A 22,042-nucleotide genomic window follows, 5' to 3' on the forward strand; every position below is an offset into this window, starting at 1 on the left:
AAGAACAACTGTCTAGTCAGAGTGGCTCCAGCGATGTCACCCGGGAATTGGGACACATGCGGAGGATCATGGAGAACATGGAGTGGGTGCAGGTGGAAAGAGCGGCTAACATGGCTGCACACCAGTGAGAGGTAGCTGGGTTCCTCAATGCCCTACAGACCCTTCTCAAGGCATTGCTGCCACAAGGCCTGGCGCGGATACATGCTGCTGCTACCACTCCTTCCACATCTCCGCCCCGGAAGTGTCAGTGCCACACAGTGTGGCAGACATTCCACCTCTGGCCCCTGATGTGTCACTGCCACACAGTTATGCAGACAGAACAGCACCACCCACATATGAGGCACATGAAACATTAGAGGACGGAGATGCAGATTAATCTGCCTCAGTGTAAGAAGGACTCAGTAGCATTCATCTCCGCCATATGGCCTGTTTCTGCTTGGTTCTGCCCTCTGCATTATCACCTTCCACTGTACCGCGATACACTGTGCAACACTCACCTTGGACCTCGACATGGACTGCCATATCCTGTTTGGTTACCAATGACACAAAAATAAGACTGCGGACGGAACTCTTCCTCTTCCGATGAACTTGTAATTCCCTAAAGGTCTCTGGCTGGCCCTCAACGGGCCAATAATGTAAAGTGGGGTTTGCATGGTCCTGTACTGCTCCAGCTGCAACACTCCACTGAATGTGAATTAAACATTCATTATCACACAGATGTGTCAAGTCTATGATCATTCAAGTGTGGTAATATGAATGAATGTAGACTCAGTGATTCCCCCTTACATCCATGTTGCTCATGTTGTGGGACTGAAGTCACAGGGTGCAACATTACTGATTGTGGCCTGAGTGGCACGACAATACAACAGAGACACACGCATTAGTTACTTCCTTGTCCAGCCCAGGACGTAACCACGCCCAGAGCCCCGTGGTCATTGCTCACACCCCTACACTGGACAGGCACAAGCCAGGCCAGCTCACTCCGCTTACGCTTTCCGGGGCAGAACGACAACGCTACATGTCCCAGGTCTTCCCTGTAGTGGTCTGCTGATCACAGGTCTAGTTGTCAGCATGCCACAGCCACTCCCTCATGGCTGGTTTACACCCACACCACACCCATCCAGCACACGCATCACAGGACATGTGACCCTGGCAAAAAAAAGGGCTGGGCGCACGTGCTCGACGCCATCTCCACTCTCTATCTGGGTGTATACGTTTGGTTATTATTTATGCATGAGGGCCTAGGGCCCTACCACATCACATTACCACTGCTGGAGTTGACATGATGGCTTCCGCACCACGGGACTCAATCATAAAGGGTCCATGACTTGCGTTGCTCAGAAGAGGTGGCACTGGATACACTGCGGCTGGCACGGGCCTACCTCAACTGGATGGTGACTTTTGGTGCACTGAGGTATGGGCACCTTAAGTGCTGAGCGGGTGTGCAGCTTACGATGATGAGCCGTCCTAGCGGTCCAGACTGGTACAGATTTGTGTGAGCCCTGCTGGACCGCAGTGTAGGCCTGAGCCAGCGGGCAGTGCGGGCCTACCGTCATGAGGCGTTGCATTGCGGTTCACAGAGTTAGTGGCACCTAAAGAGGTGAGCGGGTGTGCAGCCTGCGATGATACCATGTGCACTGATATGATCTCTGTCATTGTGAAATCAAGTCCCAGAATCACATGTGTGACCTGGTGGTCCGCAATGCGGAGCTGCATGATGTGGAGGTTGACATGGTCACGGGCCCCGGGCTTGGAGCTTGCACCGGCACGTGGTTGGCCCTTTTGGAGTCATGCCGGTGGCGGAAGGTGAGCAGTGCGGTCTGGGTGCGCAGGGGCAGGCAATCACCTGTGGGTGGCAGGAGGGGCTAGGGAGCAGCAGCCTGTGTCTGCAGGGGCGGGCAAGCTATGATGGCATGTGTAATTATATGAACTCTGCCATTCATGAATCTGGACTCTGTTTTAGATAAGGAACCAGGTGGACTGCAGTGTATACAGGCACGTGGTTGGAGACACACCACTGGCAGCAGGGGAACAATGAAGCCTGGCTCCGCAGTGTTGGCATTCCTAGGTGTGGTGGCGATGGGTGTTGTGGACCTTTTGGCTATCCGAGCTGCATGATCAGTAGCTCCATGATATCTGTTGTTCCTCAGGTGTGGCTCTGGGCTGGGCTCCCTTTTATGGTGCAGGTTGTCGTCCGACTTTACACCAGGTAAGAGCAGGTGTTAAATCCCTGCTGCTAACATGCCTTATCGCCTATTTTAGGAACTTATTGCCGATCTGGCTGATCGTTGAGAATGTTGCAAAGTGGTGTTTTAGCAGCTTTTTGCACGGGAACGCCTACTCTGCATATCATTAGCGTTAGTTGCCGGGGTCATCTGTGGCGATGTTTTTTGCAGCTGCAATCGCAGGTAAACTGGTGATATTGGCTGTTAGCACCAGCTTGTGAATAGGGCGATAAATTTATTGCCACTTTGGCTGCAATAAAGTGCCGCTAACTCGGCGATAAGTCCTTGAGAATATGCCCCTGTGTTGTTTGGTAGCCTAGGTTCAAAGGAGAAGTTGGAAGAATAACCCCTTCCATGCTCCCGTCGGGCTGTTGGGCGACGGGAAGACTACCTCCCCATTGCTGCCGTCGGCTAACGGCTGACGCAGCCCCACCCACCCTGTAGAACGCCCGCACCGCGGCAGAAAAACCGCTGCGGTTAAGGCGTTAATGTGATTCATCAAAATGTATCCAATAGTTGACAGTTCAAACTGGATATCTGTCTATCCCAACTAGATGTCCTTATACAAGAAAATGGGCATCAGGGTGATTCATTTAAAACACCAAATTGGATTGTCGAACATCCTTCATAGAATACTCATGATACTACAACCACTAAGGTGTCTATTGAACGAATGGCCTGAGGAGCCTGGTGCACCAAGCGAATGTGCAAGGAGCAGGTAGGAGGCAAAGTAGTTTTAGCCCACATAATTGTAAGACTGATGATTATATTTGCTTGATCTTCCCAACTTTGTGAGTGGATATTTGTTAGGGTGACCAGGTGTCCCGGTTTTGTCTGGACGGTCCCGGTTTTCCACCTGCTGTCCTGGCAGATTTCAGGAAATGTAGCTCCTGTCCCGGTTTTTAGAGAGGGGCGACTGAAAACGGTGGGAGGACTTTTTTTTTATGTTTTACAAAGCAGGAATAGCTAGCTGTTGTTTCAAGAAAGCAATTTAATTAACAGGCAAGCTTCTGGGTTTAAAAGTTGCATTTTATGTATGTTCTCTATGCGCTCGCTTGAAGTAAAACTGCAGTCCTTCTATTTTCGTGAAATGCCCGGTTTTTGGCTTTAAAATTCTGGTCACCCTAATACTTGTGGTACTGCTAGCCCACAATCTCGCTTACCTATCTTACTACAGTGCTTTAATGAGCAAAACTTTGCAAGAAAGTCAGCTGCAGTTGGAACATAGTTAGCAGCCAACCGTGTCTTACTAAAAACTCGTGTCAAACTGATAGCTTGCTAAAATGTCATTGGCATGATTACAACCCTTTATCACAGATTTTAAAGTGTGTACACGTGTATATTTCTTTACAGTAAAGCTTACATTGGTAAGTGTATTGTTAATGATGGTTTGATTTACTGCAGTCAATTCAAAAACTGCTGTGTCTTACTGAGGCAGTTTCCGAATGGTGGTTTTTAAAAGTGTGCAGAGTAACAGAGTTGTTGTTGGCTTACTTTTAGTGGGAAGAAAAGATAGTAAATGTTGTTATCAGTATTACGAACACTAACTAGTTGGAAGCGCATGACTGCTGGTGACCATGTCACAACTCTGAAGGGCTGATTCAAAGCCCACAACGCTCTGCTGTGAAGAAGGCGTGGACTGCGAGTAGAGTGGCAGATGGGGCATAGGAGCTAGCACCCGGCGCAAAACACAATTCTGAAGGAGGTGCTGGGACTGCAAAGACCACAACGCCCTGATGTCATAAATGTGGGGACTGCGACCAGCATGCTCGGCAGGGGCATTTAGCAAAGTTGCAAAGCCCCGGGCAAAATACAACGCTAAAGGAAGGGCTAGGACTTCAAAGCCCACAATGCCCTGCTGTGGAGAAGGTGGGGACTGCGAGTAGCATGCCAGATGGGTTCATTTAACCCAGGTGCAAGCCTGCTGCAGGGACGTGCCGGGTGCATGCCTGGGCCAAGACAGAGCCAAGAGTGGGCTTTTCTGCACCCATCCTCAACCAAACGAGACTGGATCAAAGCACCTCTCTTTCGTGCTTTTTCTTACTTTGACTTTCTTGTGAGGGATTTAATGCAGGCACCAAGTTAACAACCAGCATAACAATGCATCGACCTCGGGAGGAGGAAGGGGGTCTGATCAATACATTGCCTCGTGACCCAGGTCCTCCAGATTCTATAAGAAGAAAAAAAGGGAGAGATGTTATGTTATGTTAAAAAAGGACTTGTAGCGCGCACAGCTACTCTGCAGAGTGTCCCGGTACTGAGACAAAAAGATACAGAGGCCAAGTGAGAAAAGGGGAACATCAAACCCAAAGTGCAACATCATTATCCCGCTTTTTGGAACATCCAGGTTTTCAGTTGTTTCCTAAAAGCCCATATGTTTGTGGCCTGCCTGAGCGAGAGTGAGAGCTTGTTCCAGGATCTAGCCACTAGCACCTGAAATGAGCGGTCGCCGAAGCGGGCTTCATAGCACCTAGGAATAGCCATTAGGTGTTGGTGTGCTGACCTGAGGGATCTGCCAGGTACAGAGTATGAGACTCTTCTATGGATGTACCCTGCTCCCATGCTTGCGGAGCTTTAAAAGCCAGGACCAGAGCTTTGAAGAGTATTCTGCATCAGACTGACAACCAGTACAGATTTTTCAGATGATGGGGAATCCGGTCTCTAAGGACCGAGGTTCAGTACTGCCCTAGCTACCGCGTTCTGCACGACTTGCAGTATGTTGAGCAGAAACTCAGGAAGGCCCAGATAAAGGATGTTGGCATAATCCAACATGGAGGTAATAAGGGCCTCGATCACTGTTTTTCTGTGAGGGACAGGTAGTAAAAATTGAAACCTATGGAGCATTTTCAGGAGACCGAAGCACGTGCCCACTACTGACTGTACTTGGGGTGTCAGAGAAAGGACATTGTCCGTTTTTACTCCCAAATTTTTTACAGTCTTAACTGCTGACAGAGGGGGGGAGACATATCTAAGGGTCACCATTGTGTCCAGGCAACCAAAGGGGGGCCGCCGAAAAAGATGATTTCCGACTTTTCCAAGTTACATTTGAGATGATTAAGTTTGAACCAGGCAAAGGTTTCACTCAAACACTTGTTGATCTTCTCTCTGTTGAACTCCTCTCCCTTTTTAAAAGTAAACAGCAGTTGAGTGTCATCGGCGTTTTATATAATTGTGATCTTACCTGCTTCAATCAGAGAGGCCAAGTGAGCCATGTACAGATTAAAAAGTACAGGGCTCAAAATAGATCCCTTTGGCATGCCTACACTTAGGGGCGACATACTTGCTGAAAACGGAGGTGACCAGACCTCTTCATGTCTGGCCTCCAAAAAGGAGGAGAACCACTTCAGCACCGTGCCCTTAAGCCCACACTCCCGCAGTCGCTGTAGGAGGTGAGAGCGGTGCACAGTGTTGAAGGCCGCAGAGAGGTCCAGTAAAACCAGAATGCCTTGCCGCTTTTATCCAGGGTCTCTTTGATGGAATCGGAGATCTCCAGCAACACTGTCTCAGTGCTAAGATTCTGCCTAAAACCAGACGACTATGGTGGAGAAGATTGTTTGTCTCAGCAAAATCGCTGATCACTGAGTGGACATATTTCTCAATTGTCTTTGCAAAGAAAGACAAGAGGGATATAGGTCTATAATTAGTTAAAATCATGGGATCAGCCATTGGTTGTTTCAGTAAGGGAATTATTTTTGCGCTCTTCCAGCTGGCCGGGACCTGACCGCTAAGAATAGACGCTTTCAACACACTATTCACTGTTGGGTTCAGAATCTCTGCCATTTCCGCCAAAAATTTAGCAGGACATAGGTCCACTGGTGAGCCAGATTTAAGGCCCTTCATTATTGACAGGGACATCTCTAGGGACAGAGGAGGAAAAAAGGAAAGGGTGGCCTTGGCTTCATCATTCTGGGAGGCCGTTAGTAAAGGGACCATCACATCTTTCCCGCTTCCTTCATCAAAATAAGATTGAATTGTTATAATCTTCATATAGAAGGAGTTAGCTAATTTACCAATCCACTCAGCTGTGGGGGGGTCCTTGCCATAGCCCTAGGTGAAGAGAAACTTTTGACGATACTAAAAACTGTTTCGCTTTTGTTTCCTGCAGACTCGATTTTAGATGCGAAAAAGCTCTTTTTTGCTGCCTCTATCTTTTTGTTGTAGTAACTTAAGGCGTCTTTATAGTTCTTTTTATCCTCCAAATTAAAATCCTTCTTTCAAGCTCTTTCCTGGCGTTTACAATCCTTTCTACACTGTCGCAGGGTATCGTTCAACCAGGGGGCTGAGCATCTTGTGGTTTTGGTAAAACAAGGTGTTAGGGAGGCAAGGGCAGAAGTTCCTAGAGTGATCCATTTTACAAGGGCCTCAGCATCCTGGTCAATATTGCCGGACGGAGTGAACAGGTGTTGGTCAAGTTCATATTTGATGCTGGTCGGAGTGATCTTGCGCAAAGGTCTAAAGGTAAAAGCAGGACGCTTGACCTGGGTCAGAGGAGTTTTTGTAACCGTAGGAAATTTAAAACCCACCAAGTGGTGGTCTGACCATAAAAGCGGTAAAGGTTCCTCAGTCTGAATTTGACAATTAGTAAATATTTGGTCACGGGTGTGACCTTTTACATGTGTGGGGGCAAAAACCTTGGGTGCGAGGTTAAACGCGTCCAGGGATTCCCGCAACAGGATGGTCTCAGGAGTATCCTGGTTATCCATGTGTACATTGAAATCTCCCAATACCACAAAGTGTTTGAATCTAGAGGCCACAGGCGCAATGGCGTCACAAATGGACTTCAAAAAACGCCCCTGCGTAGCCAGGAGGTCTATATACTAGAATTCTTGCTAGGCACTGATGAGGAGATAGAGTAGCCTGGAAACAGAGACATTCAGCCGCTTCAATTCCTTCTATGGGGATGCAGGTAATGGCTAGGTCTATTTTGCTAATAATAGCAATTCCCCCTCCCCTGCCTTCAGCACGATCCTTGCTTAAAATTGAATAGCCGGGGGGGATCGCTGACGTGATAGTAGGGTTTGATGTGTCCGACAGCCACGTTTCCGTCAAGAATAGAAAATCTGGCGAGGACTCACATAGCATATCATATATATGTAAACCATGTTTGTTAAGCAAGCAACAGTTATCAATAAAGCATTTATATAACCTTGCTTCTTTAACATTAAGTCCTGCTGCATCTCGACCTTTAACTGTAAATTAGGCACTAACATGCTACTGAGAATGTAGTTAGTGGCTCCCCAGCCGCAATACTGGCACCTTGGTAAGACGTTACATGTCCCTATATCTATGATGTCCTTGCATTTAAAACTATGGCCCAGCTCCAGTAGGGTCTCCCTGTCATAGGTTATTACCTTCTTCGGGTGCAGTGCGAAACTGGCAGGGATCCCAGCCTCAGCCGCCTCCGGGACGCTAACGGGTGCAGAAGGGCTTGCCTTTGGCGCGCCTTTGGTCCCCCGCTACGTGCACCAGCTGCGCGTGTCCGCTGCGCAGCCGGGGCCCCATCTGGTTTAGAAGCTGTGCCATGACCAGATATGGGGTTGGCAGGGGAAACAGCCGTGTCTTTCCACAATAATCGGTCACTCGGAGACTGTGGTGGACCGGGGACCGACTCGAAAGATGCGAGGAGTGCAATGTGCAAAGCGAGGCAAGTTTAAAATACATCAAGAGACACACATTACAAGATTAAAAATGCTCGAGTTTACAAGGGGCCCTTGTGCTTAACAGAAACAAGTAGTTTTGTGAAACCGGCGTGCAGCTATCTGATCCCCCATCAAAGCCTATAAGTGAGGGGACCAGACCAAAGGATGCCCTAAGTAAATCAAAAGAAGAAATTTGATGGTGAGCCCACAAATCTAGAGACCCCAATGGATAATCTGCTAGGTAGGATTGCGACTTGGATGAATTTCTCTCTAGGGTTACAGCGATTAAAAACGTACTGATTTCATGTGGACGCGGTCTTCTGATTCCTTAAAGCCTGGTCTTACCATATAACTCAACTGAGCAAAGCACATTAGAATCCACTGGCCTCCCAAACGTGCCTTGCTCGCTCTCTCAAATGTTGGTGCTCGGCCTGTATGGCCTGAGTCACCTCCTATCCCCTTCGCCATCACTCCTGGGTACCACCTCCCATCATCTTCCATTAGGCTTTCGCCATTATATTTTTTTGTTACCCTCCCCATTTGGAAGCAAGGGACCGTCATATAACAAATCCACTGGTGCCTGTGGGGCCTATTCTCGACCCTGCCCACCCAGAACTACCATCAATTATTTCAGACGCCTATACTGTACAGACCTTTAGCTGCTTTGACCTATTGATTCCGATGGTAGATGTTGAATGACTAGGGACAGAACCAGCTGAATACTGCTCTTGCCTTTTTTCTTCCCTCCCAAGTGAAACCCTCCCTTGAGCCCTGTAGACATGGACTTATCTTTGTAAGTTGGAACTTAGTGGGTACAAACTAAAGAAAACTTAGCTGGAGTGGGTAAATTTCCTCCTATGATATTATTGCTCTGCAAAAGACATGGGACACCAGCAGCTCCTTTGTCATCCATGGCTTTCAGCCATTTTTTCTCCCTGCAGTTCATTCAAGTGCCAGGAGCTCTAATGGTGTATTGTTAATGATGGTTACCCCTTCTGTTTCATATAAAATCCAGCATTTTAGGGCGTATTCATCAAATTTGCAAGCTATGGTGTTGCAGTTGCCAGATAAGTAATAACTACTAGAAGTTATTTTTTATAATGTCATTTACAATTGTTCCACTTCACAGCACTTGATCGCACAATGCAGGCTCCTTGTCAAGCAACGTAGTAGAAATCTGTCTTACTGCTGGACAATACTAATGGTGGACTTCAATCTGCAACCTTGTTTGGGTCATTGCCACGCTTTGAGCACCAGTCTTTAAATCCACAGGATTCTAAGCTTCATGTTGAGCACTCAAATTTGGGGGATTTTCTAAATGTACTGGTAACAGAATTTAACCTGATCTGTTCATTTGATGTATTTGACTTGCAGGGGCCTAAATCTCTTCCACTTACCTTCATGGGAAGGGGTTGTTCATCAGTTATTGGTTTCATTTCGGTTTCAAACAACTTGTTCAGTGACCAGGAGGATGTCAACTTACATCCCAAGTATTTCATTTTACATAACACGCCTAGTAACCAAGGTTGAAAGTTAAGATGGTCCTAAGTGGTCAAGACAGCTTATACGCAGACTTAAGGGAAACTTGTGCCTCGGAAGGAGAACAATGTCGCAGAAGCTCTAACAATCATTTGGATGTTTTAGGAGCCTTTTCTATTATTCGAAGGTGGTCCATTCCTTGCTTGTCGAGGTGAGTCACCATGCTACTGAGATGGTTTGACAAATATTGCACCAAATCCCATAGAATACCTCACCAGTCACCAGAGATAAAAAAAAGTTGATTGCTAGTTGCAGGAGAGATTACAAATCCTTAGGAGGAAAAGGGAAGTTGAGTATAAGGGCTGGCAGGATCTACTTTCAGTCTCTGCATCAAAACATGTTCTGAATTCTGGGCAGTTGTTTATCGCCCTCTCTTTAACACCTCAGATAAGGGACAAGTTTCTTCCCACATCCCACCAGATTTATGAGAGACTCATTCCTACAATCTAGATGATGACGCTTCACCCGAAGTAACAATAAGCAGAGTGGGTGTCTCTACCTTATCTATGGAAAAGGATGAGGTAAACAATCAAAGTCAGTGGCTTGTGCACCTATCTCAATGCTGTAAAATGATAAAGATGTAACAGGAACCTTGACTTTCTCTATCATTGAGTTCTGGTAATTCAGTTACACTCAGATGCATCCAAAGCCAATAAATGAGACTGTGTAAACATTGGCACTGGAACAATTTTCAGAGTGGGGTGCCAACTAACGGTGCCAGGTCTCTAAAATTATAGGGCTTGGACAATTATTATTAAACAAGCATTTGCAATGCAGTGGGTCTTGCATTTACGCGAGTTTGAGCTATTGACATGGCAAATAACAAAGCCTTTTCTTTTTGTTTTAGTTTTTAAAACAGAAATAAAAGGCATTGTCATTTACAATGACAATAGCGTAAACTTGCGTAAATGCGAGACCTAATGCATTGCAAATGCTTGTTTATATAATTTAGCAGAAACTGAAGCCCTTTTGTGTTGAGTTTGAAGCAGAACTAGTGTGGGCTCTGGAACAGAAGAGAACGGTTGCATAAGTGCACTGCCAGTTCAGATAGGCTATGCTCTTTGCCAGGCTGCCCCGGGCCACTGAAGGGGACCACCTAAGAGGGCGGCCACCCTTAGTGCCACAGGATGGCACCGACCCCAAGGAGTGGTCTAGTGTCTGGGACCTGGAGGGTCCCCAGTGATGTCACTTCCGGTGGGGGAGGGGCGGGGCCGAGGGTATTTGGCCTGGGGTCGCAGGCCTGGCGCCCTCTTTGGTTCCTGGTCGGCCTCGTGGACGGACCCTCTCCCCTCTGACCCCAACGAGCGGTGCTGCCCGGACGCGGTTTTTGTGAGGTGAGTTGTTGTCCCTCCCGCCTCCCCTCCCCCTGCTCCTGCGTTCCCCTCGAGTGCTGCCTGCTTAGGTGCGGGGGGGGGCTGCGGTCGCGTGGTCTGTGACCGGGGCGGGTGTCGGTCGGTGCCTTTGCGGTGGGGGGGAAGGGGCGGTGGGCCTGGGCCTGGTCTTGCGGGCGGTGTGGGGAGCCGGTGGGTCCGTCTGCCCTCTCGTTTGCGGGGCTGTTGGGAGTAGTTTGTGCTCCGGGGACGGGGATGCGCTCTCCTAGCTGGTGGCGCGCTGGTCGGATCGGCCTTGCTGTGGCCTTCCCTCTGCCTGCGGGTCTCTTGGGGGGGGGGGGGTTTGTGAGATATTGCGTCACCCTGCTTCCCGGTGCCTTTCCCTTCCCCCAGCCTGCCTGGTACCGTGTCCCCCTTCCCCGTCTGCCCCCTTCCTTGCCTTGTGTGTCCCGTGGCCCGGTCAACTTTCTTGGGGGCCGGTACTCTGCCAGTCTCGGGGGGGGGTGCGGCGCGCTCGGGCGGTGTGGGCGCTTGATGAGCATTGAGGAAGTGGGGCCTGCTTACTGGGGTTTGTGGCCCCTCTTGCTCACCTCGGGTTTTGGAGCTTGCCCGGTCTAGATGGTGCGCTCGCTGCAGCCCCTTAGTGCGCCGTCTCGGGCTTGTCCTCCGGGCCATCTTTGCCCCTCGTGGCCGGTCTCCCTGTGCGTGCCTTTTTGGGCCCGTTGTGAGGGGACTCATTGCCGGCGTGGTCAGGGGTCGCGGTAGGTTGGCCTGGATCCTTCAAGTGTGCGTCCCCGGGAGCCACGACTCGTGCTGCTTTCACCCCTGCCCCCGCCCGCGTTGAGCTTGGTAGGGGCGGGGCTCGGGGATCAGGCACGCTCCCAGCTGCACTCCCGCGTGACTAACGTTGTTTTGTTCCGGGCTCGCGGGTGACCGGGTGTTTTCCCCGCCTGTGGTCATCTGAGCCGGGCAGAGCCTGCATGGGGGTAGGGGAGGTGGGCAGAGGCATTGCCGGGGACTATATCTTTATTTATGCATTTTTATATAGCGCGGACTTTACTCGAAGGTGTCAGAGCGCTTCACAATAGGAACGTTAAGGATACATGAGGAGAAAATTACAAGTGAACAAATTACAAAAGCAGACGTTAAGTTACATGAGGTAAAGTGACAATTGTGAGCAAACAAAATACAAGAGGTAGAAACGGTGCATTACAGGAGGAAAAAGTGACATGTGTGCACGTTACAAAAGAGCACAAAGTACAAGTAAAGGTATAACACTGCATTAAATGGAGGCCACTCAAACACGAGAACAAACGTTGCGGCTCAGCTGGAGTGTTGAGGATGAAATACGATTGGATATAGCGCGAATATCACCCGATGGTGTAAGAGCGCTTCACAGAAGAACTAGCGCAATTTATATAAGCCATGTATTATTTCCCTCACGCCGTTGGCGGGAGCTGTGCCTAGGTTGTTTATTTGTGAGTTTATATAGCATGAACATTACCCGAATTTGTCAGAGCGCTTTACATAGAAGCTGGTTTCGCATAAGACTTGGGATTACATGAGTTCGTTAAGAGGCACAAATGGTTAAAGTTGGTTAAGAACATTAATTTTACGTAGCTATGTTCTTTAATTACGTGTGGAATTAGCGTGAAAACTACCCGAAGGTGTACGAGCGCCTCACAGAAGCACCAGTTTCAAGTTGGTGCATCACAGGAAGTTAAAGTGGCATGTGTGCAGGGTACCTAGGCGCACAATGTACAAGTAGAGGTATAATACTGCAATACATAGCAGACACTCGAGCACAAGAGAAAATGTTACGTTGCGATGGTTATATACGTTTGTAATCAGTGCAAACTTTACCCGTAGGTGTAAGAGCGCCTCGCGGAAGAACCATTTGCAAGCTATGTATGCCATGTTTACTGCCTCCCTCACGATGTTTCGCAGGAGTTGTGGCTATGCTTAGGTAATTGAGAGTTTATATAGCGCAAAATTTACCGGAAGGTGTCAGAGCGCTTTACAGTGAATCAGTGACATTACATAGTATTGTGTATTACATGAGTTCGTAAGGGGAATAAAATGCTAGAGTTGCTTTTGGACATGAGGATAGGGGAAGTGTTTCTATTACACTTGCAATGTGACTGCTAATTTAGGTGTGCTTCTTAAGACCCAGGTACAAGACTTCTTGCTCACTTCTTGTAGGTACAAAGCCACGCGGCATAGATAGGGCGCAATTGACCCTAACCATGTGGTTATTTAGTGTGCATTTTCTCCTAGCCCGTCCAGCACCCCTAGGGCCTGGTGTGATGATGTTGGGCGGGGTTGGGCTAATTTTACGTTTTGTTCTATGTCCATGCAGGCTACCATTCAGAAAAGGATGCCGGAGCACGCCTCGTTGAAAGTCACGGGAGTGACCATGGGTAAACAAGTGTCGGCACACTGGGGTCAGTGGGCCGGAAGCAATGGAAAATAGGTGTGGTTTGAGGCTAACGTGTTTTTCTAATTACAGATTGTCTGTTGGCAATGAATTAGACGACAAAGAGGACTTTGTGATTTGATCTGGAGCAGGTATGGTTGGACACACTATCTATAATAGTACAGTCCAAGTGTACCCTGGTTATGTGTGGCTTGGCTCCATAAAATAAGACACCATTGGATCTGTCGCTCTTCGGCCTGGGCGTATCTGCAGTGGTAGCATCAGGTTCGATGCCCGGCAACCGACACGCATACATCCTGTGTTTCAAGGGTAATTCTGTTCTTCCAGTGTCATAAATTGGATGCCCCGTTGTAAAGCAACTGGTGCTATCGTATTGGGGCAGGGACACGGACGACCGAGTTAGGGCTTGCGTACCTGTCAGCTGCCTGCATGTATTTTGCATGTAAACTGAGTCTTAGTTTACTGGGGCTAGGGCGTCATGAGCCTCTGCGGTCGGTTTAGTGCGCCACTACTGTTTGCGAACTGTCTGTGTGTGGGGGTTTGTGTGACAGCAATGTGCCATGGGGAGCGATTGGTATCTCTTGAGCACGTCACCACTGTGCGTGAATGCGCAGCATTTGTGTGTCACAGATGTTTTTTATATACCTTCACTGCGAGTGTGGGCAGGGTCACAACCTTTTGAGTCCCTGTGTTTCTAATGGTGTAGGTGTAAAAACTGCTCCCAGGATTATGCAACATTTTAAACCACAGCACTGGGAGAGAGCTTGATGTGGGATTTATTGTCCAATTAACGGTGACTGTATAGAGCTTTTCCTACATTTGGCAGTTTGTAGAGTTATTTGTCTGCCCAGGGACGGGCCCCCGGACAATTTGACTCAGGTCAAACAATGCAAGAGGTAGCAAACGGTGCCTTATAGGAGGTAAGGTGACATGTGTGCAAGTTACAAAAGCGTACAAAGTACAAGGAGAGAAGAATAGTAAGGGGACGAGTTAAGAAGTGACTCTAAATCACACACTCCAAAGCGCAATGGTCCTTATTAGACTTAGCATGTGAATAATTGACTTAGTTTCAAGACACTACACTTCTGCATCTGGCGCTGGGGGTACGCAAGTATGTGTCCCACCCAACTCCTTACGAGAATGTATTGTGGGCAAACTTGTTCTCGTAACTGACAATCAAGCTTGGCCTCGGTAGCGTGGGGGGCATTGATGGCCCTGTCTCTTTGCAGAGAATCCATATTGCTATACGGAGGGGGGCAGGGCATCTAATGGATGTTTTATGTCTCAAATGCAGGAACCGTGCTGGGGAACCGTCCTACTCACAGGGGGGTACACCTGAACTATCAACAGGTAGAAGGGTCTTAGCATGCTGGGGGCAGTGTGCTCTGGTCCAGGACACCCAGGTCCTCCCCAGGTATCAGGACTGTCCCTGTTGTGGGGCGCACAGGTCACACCCAATGCAAATATTATATTCGCAGTCAACTGGTGAATCGGAACTTAGCAGGTAGCTCCTATACAATAATTGGATGTTTTCTCTTGTAATACATTGGATGAACCTGGGCAATTTGTTGATTTACTGGGCAATAATTGGGATGTTCTGATGGTAAGCGGTGGGAGACTGGGCAAACCATGCATGCCCTGTGACAAAATTGAAATGTTTTTTCTTCTCCACATGTGATGTGTCGGGGCATATTTTGAAGCCCATGCGTTATAATGGAATGTGTTCTTTTGTACAGCAACTGGTGCGCAAGCAAGGGGCTCTGATCCTGGCGATCGAGTTAGCAAACTAGTTCTCGTATTCGACAAAACAAGCTTGGCCTTGGTAGCGTAGGCGGCATTGATGGCCCCTGTCTCATTGCAGAGAATCCATTTGGTATATGAGGGTGGCATGGCTTCTAATTGATGTTTTATGTCTCAAATGCAGGAACCATGCTGGAGAACCACCCTACTCACATGGGGGCCACCTGAACTATCAACAGGTAGAATGGTCATAGCACACTGCGGGCAGTGTGCTAGGATTTGGGATTCCCAGGTTCTCCCCAGGTGTCATTACTGTCCCTGTTATGGGGCGCGCAGGTTACACCCAATGGAAGTAATACAGTGGTAGTTAACAGGTGAGTCTGTGCATAATAGGTAGCCCCTGTGCAAGAATTGGATGTTATATCTTGTAAAAACAACTGATGCCGCTTGGGCAATTTGTTGTTTTACTGGGCAATAATTGGGGTGTTCTCTCTGTAAGCAGTGGCAGAGTGTGGGTAAATCATGCATTCCCTGTGACAAAAATGAAATGCATTTTCTTTTCAACAACTGGTGTATCCAGGCATATCACACATCCCATGTTCAATAAGGGAATGTGTTTGTTTGTACAGCAACTGGTGCGCAAGTAAGGGGCTCTGATCCTAGCAATGGAGCGAATAGGCTTACCTGTCAATGCCGGTTAGGGGCTGTTTTCATGGATTTGTTATTTCTTCCAGAAACGCACGGGTTTCGTTCTACAATGTTCAAACCACGCAACGCAGGCTGGTCAGCATGTCCAGGATTGGGGTGTAACTTGTTTTCTAATTTCAGGACAATTGGATCAAGTACACAGGCACCACTCTGAGAAGGACAGGTGGGAACGGAAGCAGGAATGGCCAAGGGTGCTCCGGTCTCGGAGCCTGAATGCTGTTCCTGGTTAAGTGCTCTTGGGGGGCAAGGTGACAACCCGGTTCTGACTTCTTGTAGGGGAGAGTAGAAACAGTGTTAAGGGTAGCGGTTGTGCAATTACCATGCCCCCCCTTACACATCAGCCCCAGTTGTGCGCAAGTACCTTATGCAACTGCTGGCCTCAGCTCATAGGTGACAGGAGGGGTAACCACAAGGGTAGATGGGCAGAAGACTGGTAAGGTTTTTCATTAGGGCGGTGCCCAGGGATCTTCTCCAGAAATTATCTGAAGGTCAGTACTTGTGTCACATTATAGGGTTTGCACACAGCAGGGGAGAGGGCCTGTTCAGGGGCAACGGTATTGTCAAGTCTGGACTTCCGTAAGCGCGGCTATGACCCGCCAAGATTATGAGGGACAGTTGCCTTCGGCCCAGGGCATCCTTTTAGCTGTAGGGGGCCTGGTTCGCTTCTTTTGACACACTGCTGTGGGATACAAATGAGTCAGTTCTGTGTGACGTATGCTCCATTGAGTAGAGCTCCTTAGAGTAAGGCGTGTGCAGCATGGACCTGGGGTAGCCAGCGCAGGCTTGCTCCTGGGTTGTAAAGTTGATGTGATGGGCCAAGGGGTGCTGTATCATGTGTAAATGATATAGTACAGCATCTAGTTTGCCAGTTCTGCATGGGACCATCAGTAGCAACAGCAGCTGCTTAGATGGATAGCAGTATAGCCTCTTTCATTTCGCCCAGGGTTGGGGCGGGCAACGTCAGCAGCTTGGCAGCCGGACACGGAGTAGAGAAAAATCATATCCGGGACAGAGCAATGTGCACTCGGCAGTCAAGCAACTATGTTTCAACAGAACCATAATACACTTTCGGGAATAAATGCAAGGTTATGGGCTACAGATAAATAGGCCTTTCTGTGTGCAGGGGGCGCGAGTGAGCCATTCCCAGGAGGGTGCAATGGGCCTTGACAGTGGGGATGGAGCACTAATAGGGACATCCCCAGAGCATAGTTTGCTGTGATAGTTGAGAGGTTCAGGGTCATTACTGATACAGTTCACAGTCCTGTGGAGCGGCAGAACTGATAGGGGATTTTGGTTGCGGGGCAGCACAGCTGTCCATAGGAGAATAGGACATGTCCTTGCTTGAGCTGAGGGGACCCTAGGGAGGCCTCTGATTGAACAGGCAGTGGGGGCCCTGAGGGGACGGTGGCCACACCCAGTACTGTGGCGGAATTACAGGGTGATCCATAGGCTGTAAGGTACAGTAAGGGTACCCTCTACAGGAGCACAGTAAGGGTGGGAAAGCCGAATATCCACAGGGTACCCTCTACAGGAGCAATGCGCAAATTCACTTAGCAAAGAGGATTTGGTTTTGTCAGGCATGGGTTGCCACATGCAAAATGCACAGGGTGCTTGAAGAAAATGGCATACACCTATCCGAAGTGGGGATGGACATCTTCCTGCTCGATGTAGCGGAGGCATTGGTAGCGGCAGGTTGTAAGTAAAAGAACAATATAAGTTGGGGGGGCTCTGGGGCGGCGGGGGCCACACCCAGAGCCATGGCGGAGTTACAGGGCTATCCAATGCTGGAAGGTACAGAAGGGTACCCTCTACAGGAGCACAGTAAGGGTGCAAGAGCCAATTATCCCCAGGGAGATCCCCGGTGGGATCCTGGAGGAGTGACGGCGCCCCGTTAGTCCTTCTGGCGGTTGTGGACCTGAGCAACCGGGGGTTGCCTGCAAAGCTCCGCCCCCCATAGTGGGGAGGGGCGTGAGTAAGGGGTGGACTGGAGGTCCGCCGGGGGAGGGGCTATCCCTTCCCCCAGAATTGACAACACCCCCGCGGTTAACACCACAGGGGGTTTATGGCTCATCAGGTGGGCAGGTCGTGAGAGGCGGCCTAACCCTGCATCGCCCGTAAGATAACCCAACATGTTGGCATAATGTTTATGCAAATAAAGCTGCAACAACTTTCTCCAAGAAAACCTTGTGTGGTGTCTGTTATTATGGGAAATTGTTGTAAGCGATCTGGGGTATCGGCCGATGTTGGCACTATGCCAGGCTGCCCCGGGCCTCCGAAGGGGCCCACCTAAGAGGGCGGCCACCCTTAGTGCCACAGGATGGCACAGACCCCAAGGAGCGGTCTAGTGTCTGGGACCTGGAGGGTCCCCAGTGATGTCACTTCCGGCAGGGGAGGGGCGGGCCGAGGGTATATGGCCTGTGGTCGCAGGCCTGGCGCCCTCTTTGATCCCTGGTCGGCCTCGTGGACGGACCCTCTCCCCCTGACCCCGATGAGCGGTGCTGCCCGGACGCTGTTTTCCCTCTCTACCGCGAACCCGGCTGTCGGGCAGCAGCGGGGGTAGTTATCTAATGCTATTTTGCTTTGTGTTGCAGGCGGAGTTACGGGGCGATCCAACACTGGAAGGTACAGAAGGGTACCCTCTATAGGAGCACAGTAAGGGTGCAAGAGCCAATTATCCCCAGGGAGATCCCCACTGGGATCCTGGAGGAGTGACGGCACCCCATTAGTCCTTCGGGCGGTTGAGGACCTGAGCAACCGGGGGTTGCCTGCAACACTCTGCCCCCGTAGTGGGGAGGGGCGTGAGTAAGGGGGGGACTGGAGGTCCGCCGGAGGGAGGGGCTAGCCCTTCCCCCAGAATTGACAACACCCCCGCAGTTAACAAAACAGGTGGGCAGTTCGCGGGAGGCGGCCTGACCCTGGATCGCCCGTAAGATAACCCAACATGTTGGCATAATGTTTATGCAAATAAAGCTGCAACAACTTTCTCCAACAAAACATTGTGTGGTGTCTGTTATTATGGTAAATTGTTGTGAGCGGTCTGGGGTATGGGCCGATGTTGGCACTAAAGGTATTACAGCAGATTCTCTTTGAGTCGTGCATTATTATTATGCCATCACGTTGAAGAGACCCCTTGAATACCTAACTTTCCACTACAGGAGATGCAAAGACCCGCTACTGCTATGCAATTCAGATCAGACGGCACATGAAATTCAGGAGATTGCTTGTTGCAGCGTTTGTAGTTCTGTTTGTATGACGGAGAGGGAGAGAGGTCAAACGGATCTTTGTTTTTAACTTCATTACAGGTTTAATTCTTTATAATATTTCAAACGTAGGATTTTACTCCTTACTAGAAGGAAAACGCGGCCAGCATTTACACATTTATCGGATATTCATACATGTTTTCGGCACTTTAAATGACGGGTGCTACTGATACTAACTTTAATGCTACCGAGTTTAGCGACCTCGGAATCAGTCTTGCCAGACCTCAAACTGATGGCCTACAGATCGCTGCACTTTCATCCCGCCACCTTGGAAAGAGATGTGTGCAAGGCCAGCGGATGTATGCACTAAAGTGGGTCAATAAAAGTTTGCTCGATACAGCTATTTGGAATTAATAAAGTACGAAGACTGGGGCATGCGACGTGTACTAACAGAACACCCATCTCGCTAACACTACCAGATGTAGTATCCGGCTGGATACATTCTAGTGGTCTGCCCGTGATGTCACACACTTTGCACCCACCCACCACAGGCGTCACCAGTCAGGTGACCCTGCTAATAAAAGGGGCCGGAGTGCACATGCTCCTGGCCAGTTATCCAGTACACTAACCTCTGGTGTCTGTCTCGGTCATTGCCGCCATGTGGGCCTGAGGCCCAATCATACACTGGCGACGAGGCGGGTAGCTGACCCCGCGTGCCAGCTGCTTATCATCCTTCGTGAGGGGGGGAAGGCATGGAATAAGCCCGACTGACAGCAGCCCCCCTCCCCCATTGTACCGTTCTCATGCGCCCGTAACTGCAGTGTGGATTGAGCACCAGGTCGCCCAGACGCCACCTCCTGACCCCAAGGGGATCAGTGTTGCCTGCACGATGGCACCCACATGCCCCTTTTGCCAGCATGATGACTGTGGCCATACGGTAGAGGAAGACGGACACTGTCTGCCAGAACCGGCGTCATGGGGGAAGTGTAGACAGGTGCCCGTAGACGCACACACACTGCCGCGGCAGCAGCCTTGGTGCCAGACTGCCCAACAACTAGAGGTCGGTGACATTCTCTACAAGTCCGGAAGCGCCCACAGGCTGGCCCGCCCGCCGCGTGCACACTGAGGAAAAGGGGGGGAGACTCCTCCCAGCAATTGCCAGAGCCCCGCGAGAGCGTCAAACCTCCTGCTACAACGCTAGACATATGCCCGCAGCGGCACCCAGGCGGCCGCCTCCGCAGCCCCACAGCCCTGTAAATCACAACAGGCAACACAACAAGCAGCATGTGGTTTAGGGGCAGATGAAGAGGTGAGCCAGCAGGCAGTGCCACCGAGCGGCCGCATGACCACGCCGCACCGGAGACCGAAGGCCGGAGAAGCGCTCTACAACCTATGCTGTGCCCATACCTGCCAGTGAGTGCAATAGTGTTAGGAAGGTGGTGCTCAACTGCAAAGGACCAAAAAGAGACTGCCAGCGAAGCGGCCTCCCTCTCTGCAAAATACAGGCCGGCCCGACTCCCTGCCTCAAGAGGTATCTGCAGCGCCCCCGCGATCTCACCCGCAGCAGAAGCAATGAGGATAAGTATGAAGAAAACCCGGTACCTCATTCAATAGAGGTCTGAGTGAAGGGTCTAAAGTTACTGGACTCATTCCATTCGATCACCATACTGGGGTTAACAGAACTTGCCTCTCAGCACTGCGCCCACTCCCGCAGCAACAGCTCTAATCAGAGAGCGGCCTTTAACTTCAGTGAAGAGAGCGGTGGCTAACTAGGTGACTGCAGCACCACCTAGTGGTAAATCACAGCACGGACCCTGAAGCTATCTCACTTGATGACCTGCTGTTTCTCACCCCAAACTTTATTTATTTATTTATTTATGCATTTTTATATAGCGCGGACTTTACCCGAAGGTGTCAGAGAGCTTCACAAAAGGAACAGAAATGGAACATAATGAGAAACATTACACAAGTATACGTTACATTACATAAAGTAATAGTGACATTTGTGATCAAACAATATACATGAGGTATTAAAAATTGTGAGCAACCAAAAATACATGAGGTAGTAAAGGTAATAATGACAATTGTAAGCAAACAGAATACATGAGGTAGTAAAAATTGTGAGCAACCAAAAATACATGAGGTAGTAAAGGTAATAGTGACAATTGTGAGCAAAAAAAATACATGAGGTAGTGAAAATTGTGAACAGCCAAACATACATGAGGTAGTAAAAAGTGCACAGGAGGAAAAAGTGACAAGTGTGCAGTTACAAGAGAGAACAAAGTATCATTTGAGGTATAATACTGCAAAAGGTGCTAGACACTCATGCACCCGAACAAGCGTTATGTAGGCAAGGTGGCACTTGTGCAAGTATCAAAGATAAAAACATGTGAGAGGTAGCAAACCGTGTGTTACAAGGGCAAAGTGGTGTGTGCATGTTACACAAGGGCACCAAACACAAGTACATGGAAAATAATCCAAAGAGGCAGACACTCCAACCCCAGGAATACCCTGGGAAGGCACTTCCATGGGCATGGAAAATATCAGTAGTGGGAAGTCTTCCTCCAAATAACAAGAGGACGTGAATTACTTTTGGAGGTGTCTCTGGAGGAGGAGAACTTTGAGGTCCCTTTTGAAAGCCTGGGAGGAGGCAGTGGTCCGGAGCTGAGGCGGGAGTGAGTTCCAGATTCTCACTGCGTTGCCTGAAAAGGATTGAGCCATTGTTCTCTCCTTCTTGAAAGTGGGAGGTTCAAGTAGAAGATTCTCCGCATTGCGTGAGGGTCTAGAGCCTCCAGAGAGTTTCAGTTTATTCGCCAGGTAGCGAGGAGAGGAGGAGTGCAAGGCTTTGTGGGTGATACAAGCGGTCTTGTAGATAGCTCTAGCCTCAAAGGGGAGCCAGCGAAGGGTGGATAACATCGGTGTGATATGATCGCTTCTTTTGGCCCCATAAATGAAGCGAGCTGCTGAATGGAAAACAGACTTAAGTGGGGACAGGTGGGATTTGGGGAGGCCAGTAAGAAGAGAATTGCAGTAGTCTAATCTGGAGAGGACCAGCGATTGCACCAGGGTTATCAGGTCCTGTTCCGGGAAGAAGCGTCTGATTCCCCAAAGAAGGCGCAGTTGGTAACGAGCAGATTTTGCAATAGAATTGATGTGGGGGGTTAGATTGAGTTTTCTGTCTAGAATAACTCCAAGGGATTTTGCGCTGTTGACAATGATGGGT

The sequence above is a fragment of the Lissotriton helveticus genome, chromosome 1_1 (assembly GCF_964261635.1).
Source record: "Lissotriton helveticus chromosome 1_1, aLisHel1.1, whole genome shotgun sequence".
In the NCBI taxonomy this organism is placed as follows: domain Eukaryota; kingdom Metazoa; phylum Chordata; class Amphibia; order Caudata; family Salamandridae; genus Lissotriton; species Lissotriton helveticus.